General features: G+C 43.5%; 1 protein-coding gene across 2 annotated transcripts in view; it reads right to left on the minus strand.

The window, feature by feature from the left end:
* Positions 1–27,917, minus strand: part of SIL1 (SIL1 nucleotide exchange factor) — a 222,467-nt gene that overhangs the window by 191,567 nt on the left and 2,983 nt on the right. Inside the window, exon 2 of one of the 2 annotated variants that reach the window (XM_073221753.1) lies at positions 19,996–20,133. The exons of the other annotated variant lie outside the window; for it this stretch is intronic. The gene's annotated coding sequence lies outside the window, so the exon portion shown is untranslated. The remainder of the gene's footprint in view (positions 1–19,995; positions 20,134–27,917) is intronic. 2 annotated transcript variants of the gene reach the window in all.

The following is a 27,917-nucleotide window of genomic DNA, read 5'->3' on the forward strand; positions in this document are numbered from 1 at the left end:
TACCACTGTAAAAATAATATTCTTCCACACTTCATTATGGAGTTACAATTATCCATGGGAAAGCAGCACCACAGCAAACTGTCTTGAATGATATAATTGGGCATGATTCCAGAATCCAAGCTTCTCCCTAAGTGTCTGGGCACAAGTCTGGGCCAGATTATGCCCACTGTTGTTAGTCTGCAAGGACTGCCATAACAAAATACCATAGACTGGGTGGCTTAAATAGTATAAATTTATTTTCTCACAGTTCTGGAGTCTAGAAGTCCAAGATCGAGGTTCTGGCTGATTTGGTTTCTAGTGAAAGCTCTCTTCCTTCCTAGCTTGTGCACAACTGCCTTCTCCCTATGTCCTCAGATGGCTTTTCCTCAGTGCATGGGTGCTGAGAAAAACAGAGGAGCTCTCTGGTGTTTCTTCTTAAAGGACCTTAATCCTGTCAAATCAGGGCCCCCCTCTTATGACCTCATTTAACCTTAATTACTTCCTTACTCCAAATAGTGTCACATGAGGAGTTCTGGCTTCAACATACGCATTTTGAGGGGATACAAACATTCAATCCGTAACACCCCCTGAAGGGTGAGGCCTGTTCCCAAAGACAAGCCCATGCACTGCAAAAGGAAAATCTAAGATGGGTAAGAGGATGGCTTTGAGGACACAGCTGCTGACTGTAGAGGGTGATGGCCAAAGATCCTAGGGCTATGAGGGCCATGGTGGGTATGTGGGAGACTGTCCCAGGTCAAACTCTTAAAGAACTATTCCTCTACTTTTCACAGAAGGTGGTTAAATAACAATAGTATATGTATTATATATGTAAGTAGTAATATATGGATATAAATAATAATAGGGAACAACTACATACTTGGCACTGTGCCAAATATTTGGCACACAAGGTTTCATTTAAGTCTCATGAAAATGAGGTGAAGATGTGATTGCCATTTTTATTGTACAGATAAGAAAAACTCACACTGGTGAAAGTCACTTGCCAAAGACACCCAGTAAGTTAAGCAGAACAACAGCCCTCCAAAGATATCAGGTCCTAATGCCTGGAACCTGTAAATGTTACCTTTAAGGAAAAAAGGTCTTTGCAGATGTGATTAAGTTAAAGATCTTGTCCTGAGATAGGCTATAAATCAATCACAATGTTCTTATAAGAAAGAGGCAGAGGAAGATTTGAAGATGTGAAGACAGCAGAGATTTGAAGATGTTGAACTTGAAGATTAGAGATGCAGCCCCAAGCCAAGAATGCCAACAGCCAGGAGAGGCTGGAAGAAGCAGGGAACAGATTCTGCCCCTGGGCCTCTGGAGGGAGTGTGGCCCTCCCAACACATGATGATTTTAGCCCAGTGATACTAACTTCAGACTTCTGGGCTCCTGAACAAGGAGAGAAAAAAATCTCTGCTGTTTTAGCCACCAAGTTGGTGTTAATTTGTGACAGCAACCACAGGAAATTAACATACCCAGATAGTGGCAGCAAACCCAGGATCTGAACCTGGGTCCTTGTGACTCCAGGCCTGCAGTCTTGAGCCCTGTGCTTTGCTCCCTTTCTGCATGCAGCCTCACCAAGCCAGACCTGTGCCCTAATGGGCAACCCTGCCAAGATTTGAGTAGTTGGCACTAACAGCTCTTCTGCTGCAGGGCCCCCAGACAAGCCTCTCTCCTTCCCCCAAATCACAGCCAAGGCTTATCAGAGGCCAAACCAATATCTTAGTGTTCAAATTATCAGGTAGGGAGAGAAACAGCCCAGAGTCCAACATCTTGATGAAAAACCAAACCAAACTGTCTAACAAAGGCTGCCACCTAATCTATTTGTACTTGACTGTTTTCCAGAACACGGAGAAGCTCCTAACCTCTGTTGCCCTGCTCCATCCAACCAACAATTTATTCTTTCCCACACACACGTGTTTAAGGAAGAGCATGAGTTACAAGTAGTTCGGTTTCCCCCCTGCCCCCTGATTCACCACTCGATGACTTCCCAGGGACCCAGAAAGAAGGAGTGAGTCACATTGAGCCCCTCTCTTCAGGTCCTCGAGATGAATGTTGGTATGAACAGGCTGTCCCAGAGGTGCCTTGAGTTGACTAATCCTGGAATTAACAAACAAGCTAATATACACATTGTCAGGGCAAAGGCACAGCACCCCAAAATGCACTTTTTGAACCTACACTGACAAACATGGTTCAGCTTTCTAACACTTCTAAGTGTAGGTGATGATATGTAGCAGGATGTTTTGTAAAAATAATGACAGAGGTCACCTGGTAATGGAGGACATTTGTGGCTCCTGTGGCTATTTAATTTTTGCTGAGGAGCCAGTGACCATCTCAGGGTTTCTTGGAGAACAATCAGCTTTGTAGATTAGCAAAGGGGAAGATTTGGGATTTAAGAGTGTGTAAAACAATAGGTAATTCATTAGAGTACCCAGAGTTCTCCAATGTCTTGCTAGATACTTTTTTCTCTCCCTTAATCCTGTATCTTCCCTCAAGGTTCTTCTAGCAACTTCCTACCTTCTTTTCTCCTCCCAAGAAGGTTCAATACTATTTCCTGTCAGTACCTCAAAATAACAATTACAGCTAACATCTAGAAAGTATTCACTCACTATATATTAGGCTCACAACAACCCAAAGTCATAGGAACCATCACCATCCCCCATTACAGGCAAGGAAGCTAAGACTCAGAGGCATTAAGTCATTTTTCCAACGTTGCAGTGCTAATCAGTGGCAAAGCCAGAATTAAAAAGCAGATTTGACTCCAAAGCCCAAGGTCTTAAACTACTCTATCAAACTGCCTCCCTTTCAAATGAACTGGGGGCCTTACTACCGTCACACAGGGAAGACCTTAAAGAGACAAATCCACCTATGTTTGAAGGCTTGAAATTCTGACTGCTCAGAAGAAAGACTGGCAAAAACACTTTCAGAACCATTCAGAAATGTCTTTTATTCTTCATTTCTCAGAGAGAATCATATGGAAAATACAGTCCCCCAAGAATCCTTGGGGGAATGTAGATGGATCTAGAAATGAAAGCAAGCTTACCTCACCAAAACCAATGATGAACCAAAACCCTGGATTTAGCAGTACCTGAGCCCACCTGCCTGAATCTCAGCAGGCTGTCACCAAGACCCTCATCCCACCACCAGGGGAAGAATGGGGAGTTCCAAGGTCTTGGGAAGAAAACAAAAATATAAAGAAACAAACAAAAAGGGAAGGGAGGGAGCCAAGATGGCGGCGTGAGTAGAGCAGTGGAAATCTCCTCCCAAAAACACATAGAGCTATGAAAATATAACAAAGAAAAATCTTCCTAAAATAGAGACCACAGGACACAGGACAACATCCAGACCACATCCACACCTGCAAGAACCCAGCGCCTTGTGAAGGGGGTAAGATACAAGCCCCAGCCCGGCGGGACCCGAGCGCCCCTCCCCCCGGCTCCCGGCGGGTGGAGAGAAACTGGAGCAGTTTTTTTTTTTGGCGAGCGCTTTTTGGAAGCCTTAGAGGGACGGGCCCCCGTTGCTGGGGAGGCAGGGTGGCGGGACCGGTGAGGAGGTGCCTGGGAACGGCGCCGGAGGACAAAGAATATCCCGCGTTTCTCCCTGCGAGACCTGGGGGCGGGTGCCTGAGACCGGTGCCTGAGGACGGAGGAGGTCGCGCGTTTTTCCCCTTTTTTTTTTTTTCTCTTTTTGGCAAGCGCTTTTTGGAAGCCTTGAAGGGACGGGGACCCCAGTGCTAGGGAGGCACGGTGGCGGGACTGGTGAGCGGGTGGCTGGGACCGGCGCCTGAGGACAAAGAATATCCCCCGTTTTTCCCTGCGGGACCGGTGGGCGGGTGCCTGAGACCGGCACTTGAGGACAGAGGAAATCGCGCGTTTTTCCCCTTTTTTTTTTCTCTTTTCTGCGAGTGCTTTTTGGAAGCCTAAAAGGGACAGGGACCCCGGTGCTAGGGAGGCAGGGCGGCGGGACTGGTGAGCGGGTGCCTGGGACCGGCACCTGAGGACAAAGAATATCCCGCATTTTTCCCTGTGGGACCGGTGGGTGGGTGCCTGAGACCAGCACCTGAGGACGGAAGAAATCGCGCGTTTTTCCCCTTTTTTTTCTCTCTTTTTGCCAAGTGCTTTTTGGAAGCCTTGAAGGGACAGGGACCCCGGTGCTAGGGAGGCAGGGCGGCGGGACTGGTGAGCGGGTGCGTGGGACCAGTGCCTGAGGACCAAGAATATTGAGCGTTCCTTCCCTGCGGGACCAGTGGGTGGGTGCTTTTTGGAAGCCTTGAAAGGACAGGGACCCTGGTGCTAGGGAGACAGGGCAGCAGGACCAGTGCGCGGGTGCCTGGGACTGGCACCTGAGGAAAAAAAAAAAAATCGCGTGTTTTTTCTTTTTTTTTTCCTTTCTGTTCCCTCTCTCATTGTTGCTGTTGTTGTTTTGGTTTGGAGAGTGCTTTTTGGAAATCTTAAAGGGGCAGGACAGGTCACTTAGACCAGAAGCAGGGAATCTGGGGATCTCTGGGCACTCTAACCCCCTGGGCAGCAGGGAGCACAGAGGCCCCTTACGGAGATAAATAGTCTCCTGGCTGCTCCCCCTCTAACGGGGCTCCACCATTTTGGAGGAACAGCCCCAGCCAGGCCAAGCCCACAGCAACAGTGGAGATAAACCCCAAAGCAACTGGGCAGGAAGCAGAAGCCCTGTCTGCGCACAGCTGCCCAGCACAAGCCACTAGAGGTCGCTATTCTCCCAGGAAAAGGCTACAAACCAACAAGAAGGGAAGCTCTTCCAGCGGTCACTTGTACCAGCTCTGCAGACTATCTCTATCACCATGAAAAGGCAAAACTACAGGCAGACAAAGATCACAGAGACAACACCTGAGAAGGAGACAGACCTAACTAGTCCTCCTGAAAAAGAATTCAAAATAAAAATCATGAACATGCTGACAGAGATGCAGAAAAAAATGCAAGAGCAATGGGATGAGATGCAGAGAAAAATGCAAGAGCAGTGGGATGAGATGCAGAGAAAAATGCAAGAGCAGTGGGATGAAGTCCGGAAGGAGATCACAGATGTCAGGAAAGAGATCACAGAAGTGAAACAATCCCTGGAAGGATTTATAAGCAGAATGGATAAGATGCAAGAGGCCATTGAAGGAATAGAAGCCAGAGAACAGGAACGTATAGAAGCTGACATAGAGAGAGATAAAAGGATCTCCAGGAATGAAACAACACTAAGAGAAATATGTGACCAATACAAAAGGAAAAACATTCGTATTATAGGGATACCAGAAGAGGAAGAAAGAGGAAAAGGGATAGAAAGTGTCTTTGAAGAAATAATTGCTGAAAACTTCCCCAAACTGGGGGAGGAAATAATCGAACAGACTATGGAATTATACAGAACCCCCAACAGAAAGGATCCAAGGAGGACAACACCAAGACACATAATAATTAAAATGGCAAGGATCAAGGACAAGGAAAGAGTTTTAAAGGCAGCTAGAGAGAAAAAGGTCACCTATAAAGGAAAACCAATCAGGCTAACATCAGACTTCTCAACAGAAACCCTACAGGCCAGAAGAGAATGGCATGATATACTTAATGCAATGAAACAGAAGGGCCTTGAACCAAGGATACTGTATCCAGCACGACTATCATTTAAATATGATGGTGGGATCAAACAATTCCCAGACAAGCAAAAGCTGAGGGAATTTGCTTCCCACAAACCACCTCTACAGGGCATCCTACAGGGACTGCTCTAGATGGGAGCACCCCTAAAAAGAGCACAGAACAAAACACACAACATATGAAGAAGGGAGGAGGAGGAATAAGAAGGGAGAGAAGAAAAGACTCTCCAGACAGTGTATATAACAGCTCAATAAGCGAGCTAAGTTAGGCAGTAAGATACTAAAGAAGCTAACCTTGAACCTTTGGTAACCACGAATCTAAAGCCTGCAATGGCAATAAGTACATATCTTTCAATAGTCACCCTAAATGTAAATGGACTTAATGCACCAATCAAAAGACATAGAGTAATAGAATGGATAAAAAAGCAAGACCCATCTATATGCTGCTTACAAGAAACTCACCTTAAACCCAAAGATAAGCATAGACTAAAAGTCAAGGGATGGAAAAACATATTTCAGGCAAACAACAGTGAGAAGAAAGCAGGGGTTGCAGTACTAATATCAGACAAAATAGACTTCAAAACAAAGAAAGTAACAAGAGATAAAGAAGGCCACTACATAATGATAAAGGGCTTAGTCCAACAAGAGGATATAACCATTCTAAATATATATGCACCCAATACAGGAGCACCAGCATATGTGAAGCAAATACTAACAGAACTAAAGAGGGAAATAGACTGCAATGCATTCATTGTAGGAGACTTCAACACACCACTCACCCCAAAGGATAGATCCACCGGGCAGAAAATAAGTAAAGACACACAGGCACTGAACAACACACTAGAACAGATGGACCTAATAGACATCTATAGAACTTTACATCCAAAAGCAACAGGATATACATTCTTCTCAAGTGCACATGGAACATTCTCCAGAATAGACCACATACTAGCTCACAAAAAGAGCCTCAGTAAATTCCACAATATTGAAATTCTACCAACCAATTTTTCAGACCACAAAGGTATGAAAGTAGAAATAAATTCTACAAAGAAAACAAAAAGGCTCACAAACACATGGAGGCTTAACAACATGCTACTAAATAATCAATGGATCAATGAACAAATCAAAATAGAGATCAAGGAATATATAGAAACAAATGACAACAACAACACTAAGCCCCAACTTCTGTGGGATGCAGCGAAAGCAGTCTTAAGAGGAAAGTATATAGCAATCCAGGCACACTTGAAGAAGGAAGAACAATCCCAAATGAATAGTCTAACATCACAATTATTAAAACTGGAAAAAGAAGAACAAATGAGGCCTAAAGTCAGCAGAAGGAGGGACATAATAAAGATCAGAGAAGAAATAAACAAAATTGAGAAGAATAAAACAATAGCAAAAATCAACGAAACCAAGAGCTGGTTCTTTGAGAAAATAAACAAAATAGATAAGCCTCTAGCCCAACTTATTAAGAGAAAAAGAGAGTCAACACAAATCAACATAATCAGAAATGAGAATGGAAAAATCACGACAGACTCCACAGAAATACAAAGAATTATTAAAGACTACTATGAAAACCTATATGCCAACAAGCTGGAAAACCTAGAAGAAATGGACAACTTCCTAGAAAAATACAACCTCCCAAGACTGACCAAGGAAGAAACACAAAAGTTAAACAAACCAATTACAAGCAAAGAAATTGAAACAGTAATCAAAAAACTACCCAAGAACAAAACCCCGGGGCCGGACGGATTTACCTCGGAATTTTATCAGACACACAGAGAAGACATAATACCCATTCTCCTTAAAGTGTTCCACAAAATAGAAGAAGAGGGAATACTCCCAAACTCATTCTATGAAGCCAACATCACCCTAATACCAAAACCAGGCAAAGACCCCACCAAAAAAGAAAATTACAGACCAATATCCCTGATGAACGTAGATGCAAAAATACTCAATAAAATATTAGCAAACAGAATTCAACAGTATATCAAAAGGATCATACACCATGACCAAGTGGGGTTCATCCCAGGGATGCAAGGATGGTACAACATTCGAAAATCCATCAACATCATCCACCACATCAACAAAAAGAAAGACAAAAACCACATGATCATCTCCATAGATGCTGAAAAAGCATTTGACAAAATTCAACATCCATTCATGATAAAAACTCTCAGCAAAATGGGAATAGAGGGCAAGTACCTCAACATAATAAAGGCCATATATGATAAACCCACAGCCAGCATTATACTGAACAGCGAGAAGCTGAAAGCATTTCCACTGAGATCGGGAACCAGACAGGGATGCCCACTCTCCCCACTGTTATTTAACATAGTACTGGAGGTCCTAGCCACGGCAATCAGACAAAACAAAGAAATACAAGGAATCCAGATTGGTAAAGAAGAAGTTAAACTGTCACTATTTGCAGATGATATGATACTGTACATAAAAAACCCTAAAGACTCCACTCCAAAACTACTAGAACTGATATCGGAATACAGCAAAGTTGCAGGATACAAAATTAACACACAGAAATCTGTAGCTTTCCTATACACTAACAACGAATCAATAGAAAGAGAAATCAGGAAAACAATTCCATTCACCATTGCATCAAAAAGAATAAAATACCTAGGAATAAACCTAACCAAGGAAGTGAAAGACTTATACTCTGAAAACTACAAGTCACTCTTAAGAGAAATTAAAGGGGACACTAATAAATGGAAACTCATCCCATGCTCATGGCTAGGAAGAATTAATATCGTCAAAATGGCCATCCTGCCGAAAGCAATATACAAATTTGATGCAATCCCTCTCAAATTACCAGCAACATTCTTCAATGAATTGGAACAAATAATTCAAAAATTCATATGGAAACACCAAAGACCCCGAATAGCCAAAGCAATCCTGAAAAAGAAGAATAAAGTAGGGGGGATCTCACTCCCCAACTTCAAGCTCTACTACAAAGCCATAGTAATCAAGACAATTTGGTACTGGCACAAGAACAGAGCCACAGACCAGTGGAACAGATTAGAGACCCCAGAAATTAACCCAAACATATATGGTCAATTAATATTTGATAAAGGAGCCATGGACATACAATGGCAAAATGACAGTCTCTTCAACAGATGGTGCTGGCAAAACTGGACAGCTACATGTAGGAGAATGAAACTGGACCATTGTCTAACCCCATATACAAAGGTAAACTCAAAATGGATCAAAGACCTGAATGTAAGTCACGAAACCATTAAACTCTTGGAAAAAAACATAGGCAAAAACCTCTTAGACATAAACATGAGTGATCTCTTCTTGAACATATCTCCCCGGGCAAGGAAAACAACAGCAAAAATGAGCAAGTGGGACTACATTAAGCTGAAAAGCTTCTGTACAGCGAAAGACACCATCAATAGAACAAAAAGGAACCCTACAGTATGGGAGAATATATTTGAAAATGACAGATCTGATAAAGGCTTGACGTCCAGAATATATAAAGAGCTCACACGCCTCAACAAACAAAAAACAAATAACCCAATTAAAAAATGGGCAGAGGAACTGAACAGACAGTTCTCCAAAAAAGAAATACAGATGGCCAAGAGACACATGAAAAGATGCTCCACATCGCTAATTATCAGAGAAATGCAAATTAAAACTACAATGAGGTATCACCTCACACCAGTAAGGATAGCTGCCATCCAAAAGACAAACAACAACAAATGTTGGCGAGGCTGTGGAGAAAGGGGAACCCTCCTACACTGCTGGTGGGAATGTAAATTAGTTCAACCATTGTGGAAAGCAGTATGGAGGTGCATCAAAATGCTCAAAACAGACCTACCATTTGACCCAGGAATTCCACTCCTAGGAATTTACCCTAAGAACGCAGCAATCAAGTTTGAGAAAGACAGATGCACTCCTATGTTTATCGCAGCACTATTTACAATAGCCAAGAATTGGAAGCAACCTAAATGTCCATCTGTAGATGAATGGATAAAGAAGATGTGGTACATATACACAATGGAATACTACTCAGCCATAAGAAGTGGAAAAATCCAACCATTTGCAGCAACATGGATGGAGCTGGAGAGTATTATGCTCAGTGAAATAAGCCAAGCGGAGAAAGAGAAATACCAAATGATTTCACTCATCTGAGGAGTATAGGAACAAAGGAAAAACTGAAGGAACAAAACAGCAGCAGAACTACAGAACCCAAAAATGGACTAACAGGTACCAAAGGGAAAGGAACTGGGGAGGATGGGTGGGCAGGGAGGGATAAGGGGGGGAAGAAGAAGGGGGGTATTAAGATTAGCATGCATGGGGGGGGAGGGAGAAAGGGGAGGGTGGGCTGCACAACACAGAGAGGACAAGTAGTGACTCTACAACATTTTGCTAAGCTGATGGACAGTAACCGTAATGTGGTTGTTAGGGGGGACCTGATATAGGGGAGAGCATAGTAAACATAGTATTCTTCAGGTAAGTGTAGATTAAAAATTTAAAAAAAAAAAAAGAAAGAAAGAAAGAAAAGGGGGATTACTCCTTGATAGGATAAAACTATTGGTAAATCAAAGATCAACGCATGCTTTAAATATCCTTAATGTTGATCACTTAAAGGGTGTCAGATGATCAGCTATGGAGGTACTCTTTTCTGATAATATTCCTTTCTCTTAATTAAAAAAAAAAAAAAAAAGCAGTTACTGTGTGCTGACCTCCAATGAGTTCTGCACAGTGGTATAGAGGGCATGTCAAAGTGTGGGCAAAGGGTCTGTTTGTTTCTACGCAGAAGATCAAGGCCTAGCTTGGATACCCAGAAAATGAACTAAGATACGATATGAGGAGGAGCTTCCGGCATCAGCACTCTCTGGAGGACTCGTGCCGGGGGATGATCATCAAAAAGCCTCCACAGGGATCCGGACGATGCTGCGGTTGTGGCTGCATCCAGCCCACCATCTCCTGGACTTGCCATAAGAAGGAGGAGGGAGATGTCTAGGCTGGCATGTGCATACAGTGAGACAACGAATTTGACTGGATCTGTACTGTTGGAACTCAACCAGGAGTTGGGAGGGGTGCAAGTTGTAGCACCCCAAAATCTCATGACTATAGACTATCTATGGTTAAAAGAACATATGGGATGTGAACAGATCCCAGAAATGGGCTGCTTTAATTTGTCTGATGGTTCAAGTACAGTTGGAAAATATCCATCATATCATAGATAAATTTTCACAAATGCCTAGGGTGCCTAAATGGTTTTCTTGGCTTCACTGGAGATGGCTGGTAATTATAGATTTGCTTTGTTTATGTCACCGTATTCCTATTATGTCAATATGTGTGTGCAAATTAGTTAGTAGTTTAAAACCTATACATACTTAAGGTACTATACAAGAAGATATGTCAAAGAAATAATCAATCCTCCCAAGTTTCCTTCATATGCTACATCTATAGCTTTTCTTCTTCCTTCCTAATTACAAACTTTAAATAGAATTCGTGCCTCATATCGAATTTACCGAGTATCATAATTCCTCCAGGTGGTAAAGATACCTCGAGACAAGTGCTGGGCATAGAAGCCACAGGGCATAAATCTGCAAAGAAGTAAAAAGCTAACCTTTGCAAACAATATGGCTTCTCTCTCACTTACCAACTTTACATTTCCCTGTATGGCCCCGGAAGATGACTGGTTAGCCAGAGACGGGTAAGATTCCTCAAGGGAGGAACAACCTAAGACAGGCACAGTCGCAGGGGGGCCATCAGGTGAGAATTTGGGGATCAACAGAGGTGAGGCTCAGAACCTCATCCCCCCTGCTTTGAGAGAAATCTTCTGCATCCGTGGATGTCTTGCTGCCCTTGTCTAGCCTGGATTAATACTTAGTCCATAGGCACACACCTGATCATCTGATCATCTACATTTGCCTTCTTACAGCACTAAACTATGTTTTCTACCTTTATCTTGCATCTACCTACCACTTCAGCATTTTATTAAAAATAAAAATAATAATAATAATAGGAGAAATGTGGGATCAACATATAAATCAAGTACAAAAATCAAATGAATATTCATACTTGACCTGATGGTTTATAGGTCATATTGCATGATCAAAACCGAAAGTTTCTGTGATGACTGCCCTTGTACTGTTCACCATGTAAGAATTTATTCACTCTGTAAGAATTCGTTCACCATGTAAGAACTTGTTCGTTATGCTTCAGAAGATTGGAGACTGACGAGAATTAGGCTTGAGATGGATTAATGATTGTACATTGAGCATTGACCCCCCTATACTGAATTTTATTGTTGTTAACAACCATTTGATCAATAAATATGAGAGATGCCCTCTCAAAAAAAAAAAAAAAAAAAAAAAAAAAAAAAAAAAAAAAAAAAAAAAAAAAAAAAAAAAAAAAAAAAAAAAGGGAAGGGATAAGTAAAAAGCGAACAAAACTCAAACTCCCATTTATTGTGTATCAGCAAGCTCTGATTTTTAAGCTCCTTATTAAAATATTCCGGCTGCAAATTAGTTTTCTTTGCCTCATCCTAATTATTGCTTTAGCTCTCTTCAAATGGGCCCCCAAAGATGTTGGAAAATGTAACTCAAAGGTCGACTTGTTCCATGGGAACTGCAGGGAGACTCCCTGACATCTTGCTATAAAATGTTATTTCATAACTTCAGAGGATAATGTCCAGAATTAATCATGAAGACTTCTCCGTTTCCCCTGGCAACAGGACTCATGGGGGCTAAGCAGGCAAGGGGAAAGTAGATGGTACCAAAAGAGAAAAAGCCCCCATTTCCTCACCTAGCAACACATGCACAAAACAGGCTCCCACATTCTTCCCAAATCGCTACACTAGCACTGACAACATCAGATTCCAAAGCTACGTATCACTGGATGTGACACTGTCCATTCTGATGGGGGAGGAATCAGCAGGACACTAGGAAGTTAGGAACTGAGACAACAAAGAGAGGGAATGGAGAAGAAACGTAAACCATAAATTAGGGCCAGAAGTCCTGCTGCTTCTCCTGCTAAGAGCAGGCAAAACAGGACTGAATTAACTTTGTAGAAAGGTAAGACCATGAAAAGGGATATTAAAATAAACTGAGAAAGAAAAAGGAAAAAGATCAGAAGAGAGCAGGAAAATCTTATTGCACCAGGTTTGCCATTTTTCTGCTTTCAAAACTGAAGCTCTGAGTAGCAGGGTTTTTTAAGGTTTAAGAGCTTTGAGGCTTTTTGGGGTGGGGAAACTTTATTAACTCTACCTTCTACAAAGTCTTCTGAATTTTGCTGTAATGGGAGGCATTTGTGAAACAGGATGAATTTCTCTTAGAGAGGTGTCCATTCCCTAGGAAATGAATGTGCTTTGTGTATGTGCATGCGTGTTTAAGAGAAGACATTTGAGAGCTGTTTCTATACCAGTCAAGTATTCTATCAGGCGCATAGGTGAAGAATACAGGAGCAGGTTGGAAGGCCTGATCCTTCAAATTCTTAACACAAAGATGGGCAACTAGTTTTGAAGAAGTTCTCACTCAGGATTTAAGGAAGAAAAGATGATCAAGGCTAATCAAAAAGAGATGCAAGTTTGTTTACTTTCTAACAACAGTAACCAAAAAAAAAAAGAATAGGTAGCCTGATTAGGCATCACAGAAACTTAGGGCATCACCACCCCTAAAGGTTAAGAGCGTCTCCAGGTTGAGAACTCAGTAGCTGATCCACCTTTAAATGACACAGAATCACAGATGAGAGTCAAAATGGGGTAGAAGAATGTAACAGTGCACCTTACCCACCCAACCACATTTCTACAATCACAGAAAGCCATGGTACAGGCTGCAGGGCGGGGGACATGGAGTCTGACGTGTTACCTGTAATGCCAGCCGGAAGAGAGCTGAAAAAGATTGTGAAAGAAAACACTCCTCTGAACAAGAACTGCCGAAACAACACAAAGGCCAGAAAATAGAGCAAGTGAGACAAGATTTAAAGAACGGAGATCATCATTTAGCTCAGAAAAGACTGAATAGGGGAGAACAAAGAAGTGAGCACCTCAGTAATGATTTTTGAACCCAGAGAAAATTGCTTGAGAGCCACTCCCTGTTCTACCAAATAGCCACCTTCAGGTCCCAGAATCCTCAACACCTGTTTTGCTGACTTACAGCTGAAATTCTTGCATAGAAAGGGGGGAGGGGAGTGCTTCACTAAAAGTAGACTTCTAGATAAGTTTAAACACAAAGCTCACCCAAATGGATCGAGAATGGTCAGTAACTATAGCAAGTTTAAGACACTGACTTTAAAGTAAACAAATATCCTGAGTTAGCCACAAGGCTAAGCCCTTTGAAAGAGGAAAATAAGCAGAGCGTTGACAGGGAGGCTGTCCAATATACTTCCTTTCAGAGCCTTAAAAATAGTAAAGAATCAACAATATCTAAGGCAGGTTAAGATGACCATGGGCTTAGAGGAAGGAGGAGAAGCAGCTCTGGGAGGAAGGGAGACTTGGAAATGAGTGGAGACCAGTATATGCAGGGGTACGGTTCTCTATAAGCACAGACTCTTTTAAGGAATGTTAAGTCCATCTCTGCTGGCTCACCTGCTCCAGACAACCTCTCCTGTTCATATCCATGCCTGGGATTTTATTCTAGACCAGAACCAGGTCTTTGAGCACTAACAACATTTAGGACCCAAACATTCACAAAGGTGACTGGGGGTGACTTCATCAACTTCGACCAGGGAGCTGGGAGCACTCCCCTCACAAAGCAAAGAAAAAGGACTGCCTAGCCTCACCAGGTGGGAACGCCAGCACTGAGCACTCCCCCACCCCCACAGTTAGTCTCTGAAGGTTCCTAGGTTGCAGATCCTCTGCAAGAGGAACAGTTAACTGGCCCAGGTCTCACTCAAACAATTAATATTTGCCATGAAAAACCAGGCCACTGCCCGAAAGCAGCACTATTCTCTCAGACTTCTCGGGTGTCATCCTGCTACTCATTCACATTCTGTGAATTTGTTTCTATCTGGCTATTGTCAACTTGTCAATTCTTGTCTAATGCTCTTGTCTAAGGACTTAGATGTACTGCCAAAACTGTTGGTAGAAAATCAGAGTAAGATGAATTTACCATGTCCTGGTGAGTTTTTATGTTTGTTTTATTCCGAGCAAATGCACTAAAATTTGCTTCCTTATAACAGAAAATCTAAAAATCAATGCCCAAAATCCAGCAAGCACAGATGCCCCTTTCCAATAACAAAATGCCAGAAAGAGAGCCACATGAAATGAAACTAGGGGGGAAAAAAATCACCCTTCCTCAGAAGGTTCCAATTAGTAGGAGGGGTTGGGGGGAGACACTTAATGAACAAGAAAACCATCTTGATTAGCATATTTTGGAAACAAAGTAGTACAAATGTGAACACCTGTGTACCCAGGTTCTAAGTAATAACAGAATTCATTCTCATCCAGGAGCTCATTCATTCAATATGTGTTATCTGATCATCTACTATAAGCCAGGTACTGTTCCCAGCACGGGAAATACAGCTGTGAACATGACAGACATGGTCCCTGTTCTCACGGAACTTATATTCTGGTGGAGGAAAACTGAGTCAACAAGAAGCAAACAAACAATAAAAATATCAGATGGCTACATTATAGTGACATGAGTAGTTACACACCTTCCTCCTAAGTAACAGTGAACTCAGATCTGAATGCCAAGCCAATCAAGTGAGGGTAAGGGAAGAGTATTCCAGGCAGAGGGTACAGTTGGAACCTCGGGACCAAGTCAAGTGCTAGAGGCTGGGGGCTGCAGAAGAGAAGGCCCAGAGGAAGTAAGAGAGTCACAGAGTGGACACCTGGTCTGGGTCCCCCCAGGAGACTCCCTGGGTATCTCCTTGTTTTACTGAAGCATGACCACACAGAACAGACAAATAGCAGAAAAGGTGACCACAAGACAGAGCACCTCAAGGCCAGGACAACATCTTTATACGATCCCAGCATGGAGCCCAGAACATAGTGGACATGTGAAAAAAAAAAAAAGATAGCCAAATAAACCATAACAACAATCATTGCCACTTTTTATTTAGTATTTACCCTGTGAAGGAACCTAAGCCCCTTTCATATATTCTCACTGATACTTGACAATAACCCTCTGAAGAAGATGTATTATTATTTCCCAGTTAGAGCCAAGAAGACTATGGGTCAAGGAAGTGAAGTAACTTGTCCAAGGTCACACAGCTTGTAAGCGGTGCAGCTAAGATTCTAAGTCAAGTCTGCCCAAGTCCAAGGGTCATGCTCCTGACCACTGGGCAACACAGCCTTCCAGCTAAGTGAAAGAAGCAGTAGGCAAGGCCACAGTACTGCTGAGGAAGGGCTCTGGTCTAGGGTCTAGAACCATCCACCATGCACTTGGTCTAACCGGGTAACTCTGACCCAGGCTTATTTACATATACGCCTCATAAATAACTTCTACAGGTCTCTCCTATACCTCAGGCTTCCTGGCTACACAGTGGGAAGAATAACTACAACCCATTTCCGGTCCTCCAGACATCGGCTGCTACCAAGAAAGCACATGTGCACGCCTACAGCAACCAGGACCGAATGTGATGCGAACCGCAGGTGCTGGCTCTGCTAGCTTGGCATATTCCATCTCAGGGAGTTGCCCACGTCAGTGGCTTAAGTGGTCCAAGGTAAAAGGGGTAGCACTCACCCAGTAGGGACAGCCAACAAAGGCACAGTGAGACAGCAGGTTACAAAAGGGCTCTGTAGCTGTCAGATATTAACAAGTAACAGGCCTGAAGCCTCCAGGCCTTTCTCTGGGAAGTTGGGAAGATGCCAAATGCCAGCACCTGAGTGACCATGTCTGAGTAGCAAGGTGGCTCCAAAACTAACTACAGGCACTAAGGAAGGACCTAAGGACAAACAAGGCAACACTTCAGGGGGTCGGTCTCAAGATCACCATTTAGCTGACTGAAAGAAAACAAGCAACCTATTACAGTAATGTTCCTTTTCTGATGTTCATTCTCACTCCCTCGTCAAAATCCATCCAATGTACCATCTGACAGACTGATCTGGTCGTACTGCAAATCCAATCATCTCACCACAGCAACCATGACTAACAACGCTCCAAAGGCTTCCCCTGCTCTCCAGGTAAATACAAAACGTCTTGCCACGGCTGACCATGCCTGCCCTTGACAATCTCTCCAACCTCAGCCTGTACCCCCTTCCCTTCACTTTCTGTGCTCTGGCCACTTTCCATCAGTTCCTCAAAGAAGTAATTTCTTTGCCGCACCTGCCCCCAACCAGAGCCTTTGTAAAAGCTAGGCCCTCAGCCTGAACTGATTTCAACCTCATGTCAAGTTGCTTAGCAAATACCTGTTCTTCACAATTTAACTCAAACATCAGTTCTTCAAGGAAGCCTTCCCTAATACCCTCTTAACCCCAAGACTAAGTCAAATGTCTTTCACATTTCTTATGGTACCATATTCCTTTCTTTCTATACACTTACTATAATTGTAATTTTACATTTATGTGTATGATTGTTAATTTGATTAATATCTACATTCACAATACACTCTGAGCAGGAAACACGACTATATCTCAGGGCTTACCAGAGTATCTAGAAGGTAACAGATGTTCTATATATGTTTGTGGTCTGAAAGAACAAAATTTCAGAGAAGGGAAATGAAGTTCTGTCAAACCAAATGGTTCTGCTTAGAGAAGCTATTCTCCCCTTGTGACCTTAAGTCGAACTGTTCTTTCCCCTTTCACATCCCTCTTACCCAAATTTCTTACAGAAGTTACTTTCTACATCCTGCCATTCTTCAGGCAGGTGGTAGCCATAGTGATAAGCTGACCTAGAGCCAGAAATTATCTAAAAAGACATCACCTTGTCTGAGTGCTCCAGGCTTCCAAAATAAGTCCACAGCAAAGTCCCAGGCAGATAAAAACCCAAAAACCTTTACCCAGTAAAGAGATTGAGCCAAACAACCAGCATCCTCTGCAAGAAACAAGTGCTCCCCAGGGCACATGGTGCCTGCAAGTGACACACCCAAAGGAAAAAGGAGATGGGAACAGGCTACAGGGGCTGAAGCAGAAGGTACACTGTTCCCTGCATGGGATATTAAACCCTATCTTTAATTCTTTGGATAAAGCAGAGATGTGCCCAACATTAACTATCAAAGTCTCCCTCCCCTGATAAGGTAGCTTCAGAGGAGGATCAGATAGGATCGTGGCTCAGAGACACAACATCGTTCCCTGAAGAAGCTCACATGAAGTACTGACTGAGGCCAAAATTCCCTATGAACGCGGAAGGGTCTTGTCCTGCCCCTCTGGTCTTTAGGGTATGCAAGGAGAGGTGGGCGAAGAAGGAGCATTTACTGGGAACTACTTAGTGAAAGGTATTTCAGGCTGTCAGTGAAAAACAAATAAAAAATAGATGAAAACATACACAGACAGGCCCCTGAGGCTCAGTGAGGTTAAACAACTTGTCCAATAACTAGTAACTGGCAAGTTCAAGAGCAAACCCAGGTCTGCTTGAATCTAAAGACTCTTTTTTCCTTCCCGAATGCTACCTTTGCAGGCAACCTATAAGCCCAGCTCTGCTCCTCACCTCATTATCACTTTCCTAATCAGGACGGAGTTTGCAGTTCCAGCAAACTCCCTGAGTAAGGAAAAGCTGTCTTCAATGAGCACAGCTCACCACAATCAGTACACACATGATTGACCTATGCCACCACTCCCTAAGTAAGGAACAGAACTCGCCTATGGGAAGTAGAGTTCATCATCTGTAGTTATGGCAATGGGGCTGGATTATCTGAAAGTCCCAAATGGGATCTCAGGGATGACTCTCTGCCTTTTTAAGAACCCACTGCTGCTGGGTGCTGGGATGGTAATCCTGCAACCAGAGCACCTTAAATTAAAGGACAGTGTGTGCTCTATCACACCATGAGGAAGACGGTGTCAGCAGAGAGGACCCCAGCTGAAGTCTCCATAGCTCCCCTAGCTGTGCAGAGAAGTAGTAGCTCCACATGCATCTCCTGCAAGGTTAAGCACTCATTCCCTGTGCTGTAGTTCAGGGTTAACCCTTCCCCCCTGCACTCATTTCAGGATCTGCCTCTTATCAAAAGCTATGCCAACTGATTATTATAATGATAACTATTATAATAACATTATTGCACTTTTTTCCTACACTTGACATCTGTTGGCTGATAGATTTACCTGGTACCATAGCAATGATGAGGCAGCACGCTCTCCTTTCCAACCAAGCCTCTAGTGTGAATCTTAAAAGCTAAATCCAACTGTAGCAAATGCTCAGCCCCAGCAGCAGTGGGAAACATGGCTCATATGGGCTCAGCCCCGACGCCTTCAGTGGTCACAGTGCCAGACACAGAGGCTCAACTAGGTCCCTAATTGCTGACATACTCCCCCACCTCTGGGAAAGTGATGGAATTTGGGGGAAACACCAACCAGCAAGCTATTTATTGTCAAAAACCCCAACAGAGCTGGAGGAGTCAAACACTGGCCTCAGTATTGCAGAGGGACAAGCAGTACCAAGTCATAACGCCACACACCACAGCAAGAGAGGGAGAGAAAAATGTATTTCTCCACTGGGAATTCTCAAATAAATGGCTCCCAGACAGCCATTCTGCCTGCTTCTCCACACACCCTTCTTGGCAACTGCTGGTAAAACTGGCAAAAGAAAAAGGGGAAGGGAACAGAAGGCTATGTTCAGGCCATTATTTTGAAGCTGAGAAACCCATCAACCGGACACTAGGCCTTCTTTACGCAGGGCCCACTAAGGGCCAGGATGCCATCTGGGTTCCAAAGTGGAGAAGTCAGTCCCACTTCCTGGCAGCCAGAGCCCCTGAATCTACCTGTCACACTATTTATAAGGTAGTGAAAGATGTGAGATTCTATGATTGCAGAATATCAATATGCCTGAATTACACATTAGCCTTACTAAAAGCAAGGGCAACCCACAGCAATGCTACATAAAAAACACACATGATAAAACAAACCCCACAAGGAGACCAGGGCTGGCCTGCTTTATTCTCAACCCTGTAATACAGGGCGTTTTTTGTTTGTTTGTTTGTTTTAAAGCAGAGAGGGGATGGAGGGTTATTTGAGCTTAAATTACCAGTACACTATAATCTGTGTGCAAGGAGAAAAGGAACACTCAAGAGTGCTAAATCCAGGCTCTAGGGGCATGCGTGGCCGAGGCAGTAGTAGCCTGTGGAGCTTTCTCCTTCAGCCTCAGCGGACTGCCCTCTTCGCTTGGGAGCAGGCAGGGTGCAAGCAGAGCCAAGGGGCACTGTCCTCTAGGCCTAGGGAGAGGAATGCCCTCTCAGAAGGAAATCAGAACAAAGCAACAAAGAATGAAGAAGCCCAGTCATCCACAGAAATAACCCATCTAAGGAGGGGGTCTGGAGAGGTGTAAGGAGGGCAGGACCACATCTGTCTCACTCACCATTGTATTTCCATGGCCAAGTAGAAACTGACACATACTCGGTGCGCAGCAAAGAAGTGTAGATTGAATGGTAACAAGAAAGATTCCTTGGGTTGGAAAGGACTGATGAGAGTCAGAATCTAGCTCTTCCTCTGTAACCTGTGCAAAAGAAAGGCTGTGGTCTGCAAAGAATACATAAGAGGAAACCTAGAGAAAAAAATGAGTCCCTCTCAAATCATTCCCTTTGGCCTAACAGACTGACAAGTGTATTGTGGTCAGACTACAGAAAAAGCCCTAAAAGGACAATGCCGGGGGAGGCCAGAAAGTTATAAATGGGACAAAACATGTAGAGTGCTTACTATGTACATAGGTGAAAGCCCCAGGTGGTTTTACAGATGAAGAAATAGGATCAGAGAGGTTAAATTATTTATCTGAAGACTCACAGTAGTATATGGTTAAATCTGGTATATCTGATACTGTAGCCAAGGGGTTTCCACCACACGTCACCTTGATTTCCTCCAGGGGTGAGCTGACTTCCCAGCTAATTTTCCTATAGAGGATACAATGGTCCTACCTGTCCACACAAATCAATTTGGTGGTCATGTTTCTTAGAGTTAATTAGTTAACTGGAACTTTGGCTTGATGGTCTCATGAATTTCATGTGCTTAAGACAGCCCAGGGGAGTTTAAACCTGGGTGAACTATCTGAGTTTCTAGACCTACAAAGCTGCCAACCAGTGAGACCCTGACTAAGCCATCAGCTGGTGCTTCTCTCTGGGACAAGTCTCTTTGGCACAGCACAGGTCAGGACTGGGTGAGGAAAAGACCACCTAAGCATGATCTCTACATGCCCTCAAATTCTCTTCAGAGATTGCAGAAGTGGTACCAGGACCCTCTCCCACCTTGGGCTGTGTCAGTAATACAGAGAATTCTCTTTGAAGGCAACCTAATTCTAATATAAGTAGGAATAGAAAAGGTAAAAAGTCTAGGATTTCTGCTGTCTTTAGAAGCAACTGAGCCCTCCCTCCATGTTGCTCACTGTCTCTCTGAGGCTTCCAGAGACCTTCCACGCCTATGTCAGCAGGGACAGCAGAGTAGAAAAAGCAAGTTGATTTTCAATGTCTTCTGAAGAGACCAGTGGTGAGGATCAGCCAGTGTTTCTGGTGAAGTGAGTACCCTGGACAAATGCAGGGGAAGCTAAATAGCAGTGAAACACACTGCCTCTCAGGGTTGTCTGTTTACTTCGCCTCCTGTATGAGGGCTTTCATCAGTTAAAATTGTTTTTTCTGTAGCTTAGGGAAGCTGATGATTCACCCATGTGCACAACAGCTGTGGGAAGACCTGTGGGAAGGGGCCGCCCAGCAAAGGCAGGCTGCGCAGGGTGAGGAGGATCTCCCAGGAGTGCACTACACACCAAGCCACATGTTGTCAGAATATTAATCCAAACCCATCTTGCACACTTTACAATGTTTACTCTCTCTGGGATGTGGAGCATTAAATTATATCTGAGAACTACATGAGTCCTTTCAATTCTATTCCACACTTAGCTCTTTGCTAAAAAAATTTGTAACCTGGAAACAAAACCTTCTGCCTAATGGCAGCAATAATACTGAGCAAAGAATAAGAAACCAGACTATCAATTCAAGCTTCTGTAAAAGGTATTGCCCCAGTGGAGTCTTATTTACCCTATCTAGAAAATGGAGAAACCTACTACTGACCCCTTTTTTCCACAGAAGACAAGCCTGTGTAACTGAGAGTCCAAAGAGGGGAAGGTTAGAACCAAAAGAGGAAAGAGGGAAGACCACAGCTCCACTTCTGTCCCCAGCTGGAAAAGCTCTGGAAATGTGTACGAAAACTCCAGAAAGAGAAGACTTCCTCACTGACATAAGAACTAAGGGCAAGGGGCATGAATATGAAATAAGGTCATTTGGATTAGTCACAGCTCTACTCTGTCCAACTGTATGACTCTACGTAAGTCATTTAGACTCTCCAAACCTCAATTTTGAATGGGGATGTTGTAAGGATCACATAAAATATTGAAAGCCCTTTTCAAAACAGTAAAATACTTCAGGCCTGATTGTTATTCCAAAGACCCCTGGGTGAGAAATCCTAAGACATTTCTGGGAAGCAGAGATACAAGGCTGTCTCCACCAAGAGGGGGCAATCTATAGTGACTGGGTGCAGATATCTGCAGAGAAACCCACACTTTACGAATGAATGAGGACAGAGTAGAATTTGAAGAGGAGACCACACTTGGGTCTGCTTAGGTACATTAAAAAATAATAGCAGCAATACATGCACATGGTTCAAATTTTTAAAAGCACACAAAGGTATACAGTGAAAAGTCAGTGTCCTCCCCGTTCTCCAGCCACCCAGGGCCCCTCAAGGCAACAACCACTCTTTGCAGTTCCTCATGTATTCTTCCGGAGACGCTCCAATCAGCCAGTTCTGCCTTAGATAGGGATACCACTGGTGGCAACACTGTCAGACCCAGAAGGTAGTGCCAAGCAAGTAAGCACGGCCAGGAGCCCTTAAGGACAATGGGAAGAACAGGACAGCCAGAGGATAAGATTGTCCTGCGAAAGGTTCCACGGAGGTACAGATTTCCTTCTGGTTATTACACTCATTTGCCCCTTGGCTGATCAAATTTAGGCAATGATTTTGTGCAGTGTATTTCCCTTTCGGTTTTGCTTGTTCACCCAGAACTCCTTCTCAGAGAAACCATTAACAGGAATGGTCTCTGAGCCTGCACACTGTGCCACCCTAACCACCAGACCCACACTACTAGACAGAAGCAAGGACAAACATCAAACTCACCTCAGCAGAGGTTGGGCAAAAAGACCAAAAATCACAGAAGTCCCTAGGTCACCATCAGATGAGCGACAGAATACAAGGGAGGATGAAGCCCACACCACAGATGGTTATCTGTAGGCCTCAGCCCTGCGGCCCCAGAGGCAAAGTCACTACCCACAGGAAATTATAGAACACTCTCAAACAAAGCCAGGCTTCCAACAAAACCCCCTCAAAAGCTTTCAGGTTATACCCTTTCCTCCCTTTCTTCTTCCATGAGAAACTTCGGTGTGTGAAATTCCAGCCTCTACCCAAATGTCACAAATGGGTAACCAACCTATAGGTCAAACCTGGACCACAGATGTACTTTGTAATCCCCAGGGATTTCTAAAAATCTGGATTTGGGGCTTCTCTTGCAGTATGACAACAATAGGCTGAGTCGCAGCTGCCCCACATGGAGCACATAAACACTCCACCTTGACACCGGCCACCACAATTCCCTGTTGCCTCATACTGACTGTTCCCTACCTGGCCCTGACAACAGATTTTAACTTGTAGATCTTGGTCAATGAGTGACAGAGGAGGTTGATCAACTAATAGGCACATCAGCTAACAAATAGCAGGTCCCCTGTATTCCCAAGCATTTTTAAATACTCTCTATGTGCCAGGAACTGTGCCGGGGGCTGGGTACATAGAGGAATGAGGGATGCAACTTTCACCCTCCAGGAATTTCTAATCCAGCTGGGAAGACTTACTCTAATGAATCTGACTGCTTCAGACACAAAAGGCTCTGGGAATTGAGCACGCCAGACTCACTGTGACTAGAAATCAAGGAATACTTCAGGAAAGAACAGGTATTTAAACAGGACTGTTATTTCACAATCTTTCACATATTTATTCATTCATCAAGCATTTACAGTGTCCATGTTACGCTCAGCAATAATGCTGGAGACACAAAATAAACACAGCCCATAGAGAAGTCCTTGAGAAGCTCATATAATAAGAGACAAAACAACTAACCAGAATAAAGTATGCTGAACTCTATAATCAAAGTGAACTCTATAATCAAAATCAAAACAAATCTATGGGGACACAGATGAGGAGGAATCAGGCAAGGCCTGCTGAAGGTGCTGGCTGTGCAGCACAAAGTAGGAACCTAAGGAGAAAGTACTCTGGGCAAAAGAACTGGGAGAGACACAAACACAAGGCATGCTTAGAGGACCACATAGCCCAGTTAATCAGGAGCAAAGGGTATCTGTGGGAATTAAATTAGTAGGAAGGGACACAACATGACAGGCATGGACCACCAGGACAACCCACACATCGGGAATTCATTCCGCGGCCAGTGGTGCCACTGAAAGCTCTAAGAATGACTGTTCTCTGATCCGCACGGTATGTCCTGAAGGAAGCTTAGCAGGAGACAGGAGGAGGCTCCCATAAAAACTCAGGAACAGTTTCAGGGAAGAGGGAAAGCCGTAAGGCTAGAGAACACACTGTAGAGGCTTGCCAAAGAACTTAAGACAATGGCATTTCTTTGAAACACTCTTTAATTTTGATTTTCTTACCAATTCAAACTAGTCTTCCTCGTAGTAATGAGCTTTTGCCCTATCTGTTTCATTCAAAGGAGGCAGAGACTATAGTTACGATGCTCAGGATTTTTAAAAAGTCAACTTGAGATCAGTAGATGGAGGGTAGTGGCTTCACGAGCTTTTTCCACACTCCCATGCCCACTGCCACACTGCTCCAGCTGTAAATCTCAAGGGGAAAGAGAGTCAACTTGAACACAAAATCCAAGTCAGTGTATTTGACTGTGCCTCCCTGACCTTGCACGAGGAGCAGGTATGGGCACACAAATCATAAGAAAGCCGTGAGAGAAGTCAAAGTTCCCTTAACAAGCTAATTGCTTCATGTCTGGCTGAAGAGCAAAAGGCAAGAAGCAAGGAGAACACACTGTCAGAGAGCCCCTGGCAGGCTCTGGACCAGCCAGCCCTCCTCCCCATTAAAATCCCCTTGTCAGACTGCCCAGGAAACAGGACCCTCTGGCTGGGGCAGCTTGTTAGAGAGTTGGGAAAGATGAGAACTAAGCCAGGTAAAGAGATATCAGAGAAGCTGAGAAGTACCTTACTATTCACAACTTTCAGTTATTCAGCATGAGGTTATGAGTGACTACTGACATGAACAATAAACCAACTAACAAAGACAGACAATGATGTGATGGTTCAAGTAACGCTTGGTCAGCATAACTTACTCTCAACCAAGTCTAGGGACAGGCCCTGGAAACTGCTGTTACCATTACTGATAATAGAGCACTCACGTTGTGCCAGAGAAGCACTTTCCATACATTTTCTCTCAGTTAATTCTCAAGACAGTTACAAAAGTAGCTATTACTATTTCCATTCTATAGATAATAAAATTAAGGTTTAGAGAAAATAAGTAACTTGTTCATGATCTGACATCTAGTAAGTAAGTAGCAGAATATGAAACCAAGTGAGCTGACTCTGGAGTGTTTTTAAACCATCTTGACATATCATTCATTCCTTCACTCTCTTTTTTCTTCTAGAGATATATTAAAAGTTTACTTGGATCACCAGATAAGGTCCACTGGTGCACGGGCCCCACTCTTTACAGAATACACTCACAGCAGTCTGGCCTGAGCATTATTTCTTTGTTTCTAAAACAGGGATAAAATTTGAAATCTATTTCCCCGGGGGTGAGAGCAAGAGGAAACGCACTTCAACATGAATAGGAGAAAAATCCGCATAGCAGCCAAAAACTTCACCAGTGAGGGTTATAAAATAATGAACAAGACAGTTTGTGGAGGTGGGGCCTGCTCCCTTCCTGGAGACTTTTAACTGCAATAGCATCTTTACAAGGCTTTAAATAATTCTAACTTCTATGGCCACCCTCTGTGAGCCCTCTGGCTTAAGTCTCAGCTCTGCCATTAATATGCTGTTGGCCCTAAAAAAGGTATAGAGCCCATTTCACTTCTCTGGGGATCAGTTTTGTCATCAGTAAAATATGAACCCATGGAATGCAAAACTGAAGCAATTGGGCAGTGATGGTCACGGGTCCATGTCCAGCCTCTTTCCTTTCTGTGAGTAGTCTGCCCCTTCTGTCTTCTGAAGGAGAGTTCTAGAAACTGGAAGAAGAATCAGATATGCATCCCAAAGTTCTGGTAAGGAAGGTTGATGCCAGTGGATTTTTAAATGGACGTCTCTTTACATCTTGGGAAGTTTCACCTCTCATTTCTGTGAGGCTCCCAACAGGGGCAGCAGCCATTTGACCAAATTCAAGTAAACTATCAGGCTTCAGTTCAGTGGAAGTATCATAAAGTAGGACAGTCATTACAGACAGCATTGATTGGTCATGCTTTGAAAGTGGGAAGCTTAAGGGACCAGCTCCTAAGCAAGGTATTTAAGGTCGATTTTGTGACCCTCCCCATCTCATACTCATGGGGAATTGGGTTTGATTGTATTCCTGAAGCAAAGTCTCCATCCTTGGGCCCAGCTATTAAAGTCTAAAATCATGGTGCTTCTAGGCTGGAAAAGATCATTATCCTAGGGGTCTTTCTAGCAATTTCCTTGCAAACACGAGGGCTGGGTCTGGTTCTGCTGTGGTTCCTTGGATGAATCAAGTGTTAGGAGACCTAGTTTTGTCACTGCCCAAAGCTTCGGTTTTGTATTTGAAAGTGTTTTTGATTATGCCTTTCAATTACCACAAAGAAACATCACATATTCACATCGCTTATCCAACTCTTTTAACGCATTAGGTTTTGAAGCAGACAATATGGAATAACCTCAGAAAGGGTCAAACAGCTTATGCTCTAAATGATTAGGAATATCAATAAGCAAAGCAAAAACATCATTCTCACTCCTCCTCATGCTCACAAACAGCTAATCGCCAAGGAGCTCACTGGGCCTGCTACATCTTTTTGGTCATATTTTGTATGCAACAAGCTAAGCAATTAGAAATAGCTCAGCTAGTTGGAAAACGGAACTAGTAAAGACAAATTTACAGCTTGACCCTCCTAAAGGCCAACTTAGTGCTCAAATCTTCCTATGATAGAATTTAGCTACAACCAACCATCTCACAAAAGGCCCCAACAGGAGAGAGTAACAAGGGTGCTACCCCCAGGACAGCCCCACCCTAGAAAAACTCAATGAGCTCTTCAACAGAACTCATTTTCACTTTAGTGTCCCCAACATCTTTCACTGAGCCGGGCACCTAGAAGGAACTGGAGAATATAAGTTGAATGGTCAAATGTCCTGATGACTGCAGACTCATGGGGTGGGGGTGGCAGTGGACGCAGCACGGTGCAACAGAAATAGCTCTGGAGTCACAGATGGATTTAAAGTCTGGCTGCACCAAACTTTTTTGACCTTGGTCAAATCACTTAAACTCATTGTACCTCAGTTTCTTCATCTGTAAAATGGGGATAGTACCAACTATCTCAGAAGACTGATTTGAGGATTGGATGAGATAATATTCTTCTACTTTTACTAGTTTGGTGTTTGAGGCATTGAAAAAGCTTGTAGTAACAGCTGGATCATCTAGACAGAGAACAAGCCTTGATGACTACATCAGACAGAGTTCATAGGATAAGACCATGCATTCTCAGTGAGCATAATGCCACTCCCAAGGTGGTAAAAACTGACTCTCAGGGAAGAAAAATCTTAGACATTACAACAGTATGTGGCCCTCCAAACTGCCATAGTACAGATACATATTGTACCTGTGCTATTAAAATTCCATGGGGGAAGAGGACAATTAAGGAAAAAAAAGTCTCAAAAGGTGATAATGAACAAGATTGAGAAATACTTGATTAGATGTCCAAAGGGCTGACCCAATTTCCACAAGAACCTGATCATGCTGGCCCTCAGACCTCAAACTTCGAGCCTCCAGAACTCAGAAATTTTTGTCAAGCCACCCAATCTATGTCCCAATCTATTGGGACACTTCTCAATACCTCAACTATCAAGGCCCAGGGCATTAGTAGGAGAATGAAGGCGGGCATGGCCAGCCAACACAATCTCACTCTTATCTATATGCTACCTGGTGGAACCTGAAGGGACTACAATTCTAGGCTGAACATTGTTCTGCTGCTCCTGGCCTCTCACTGTCTCCAAGGTAGAAACCTGTACAAGTGAGGATGCC

The sequence above is a fragment of the Manis javanica genome, chromosome 14, assembly GCF_040802235.1.
Source record: "Manis javanica isolate MJ-LG chromosome 14, MJ_LKY, whole genome shotgun sequence".
Taxonomy (NCBI): domain Eukaryota; kingdom Metazoa; phylum Chordata; class Mammalia; order Pholidota; family Manidae; genus Manis; species Manis javanica.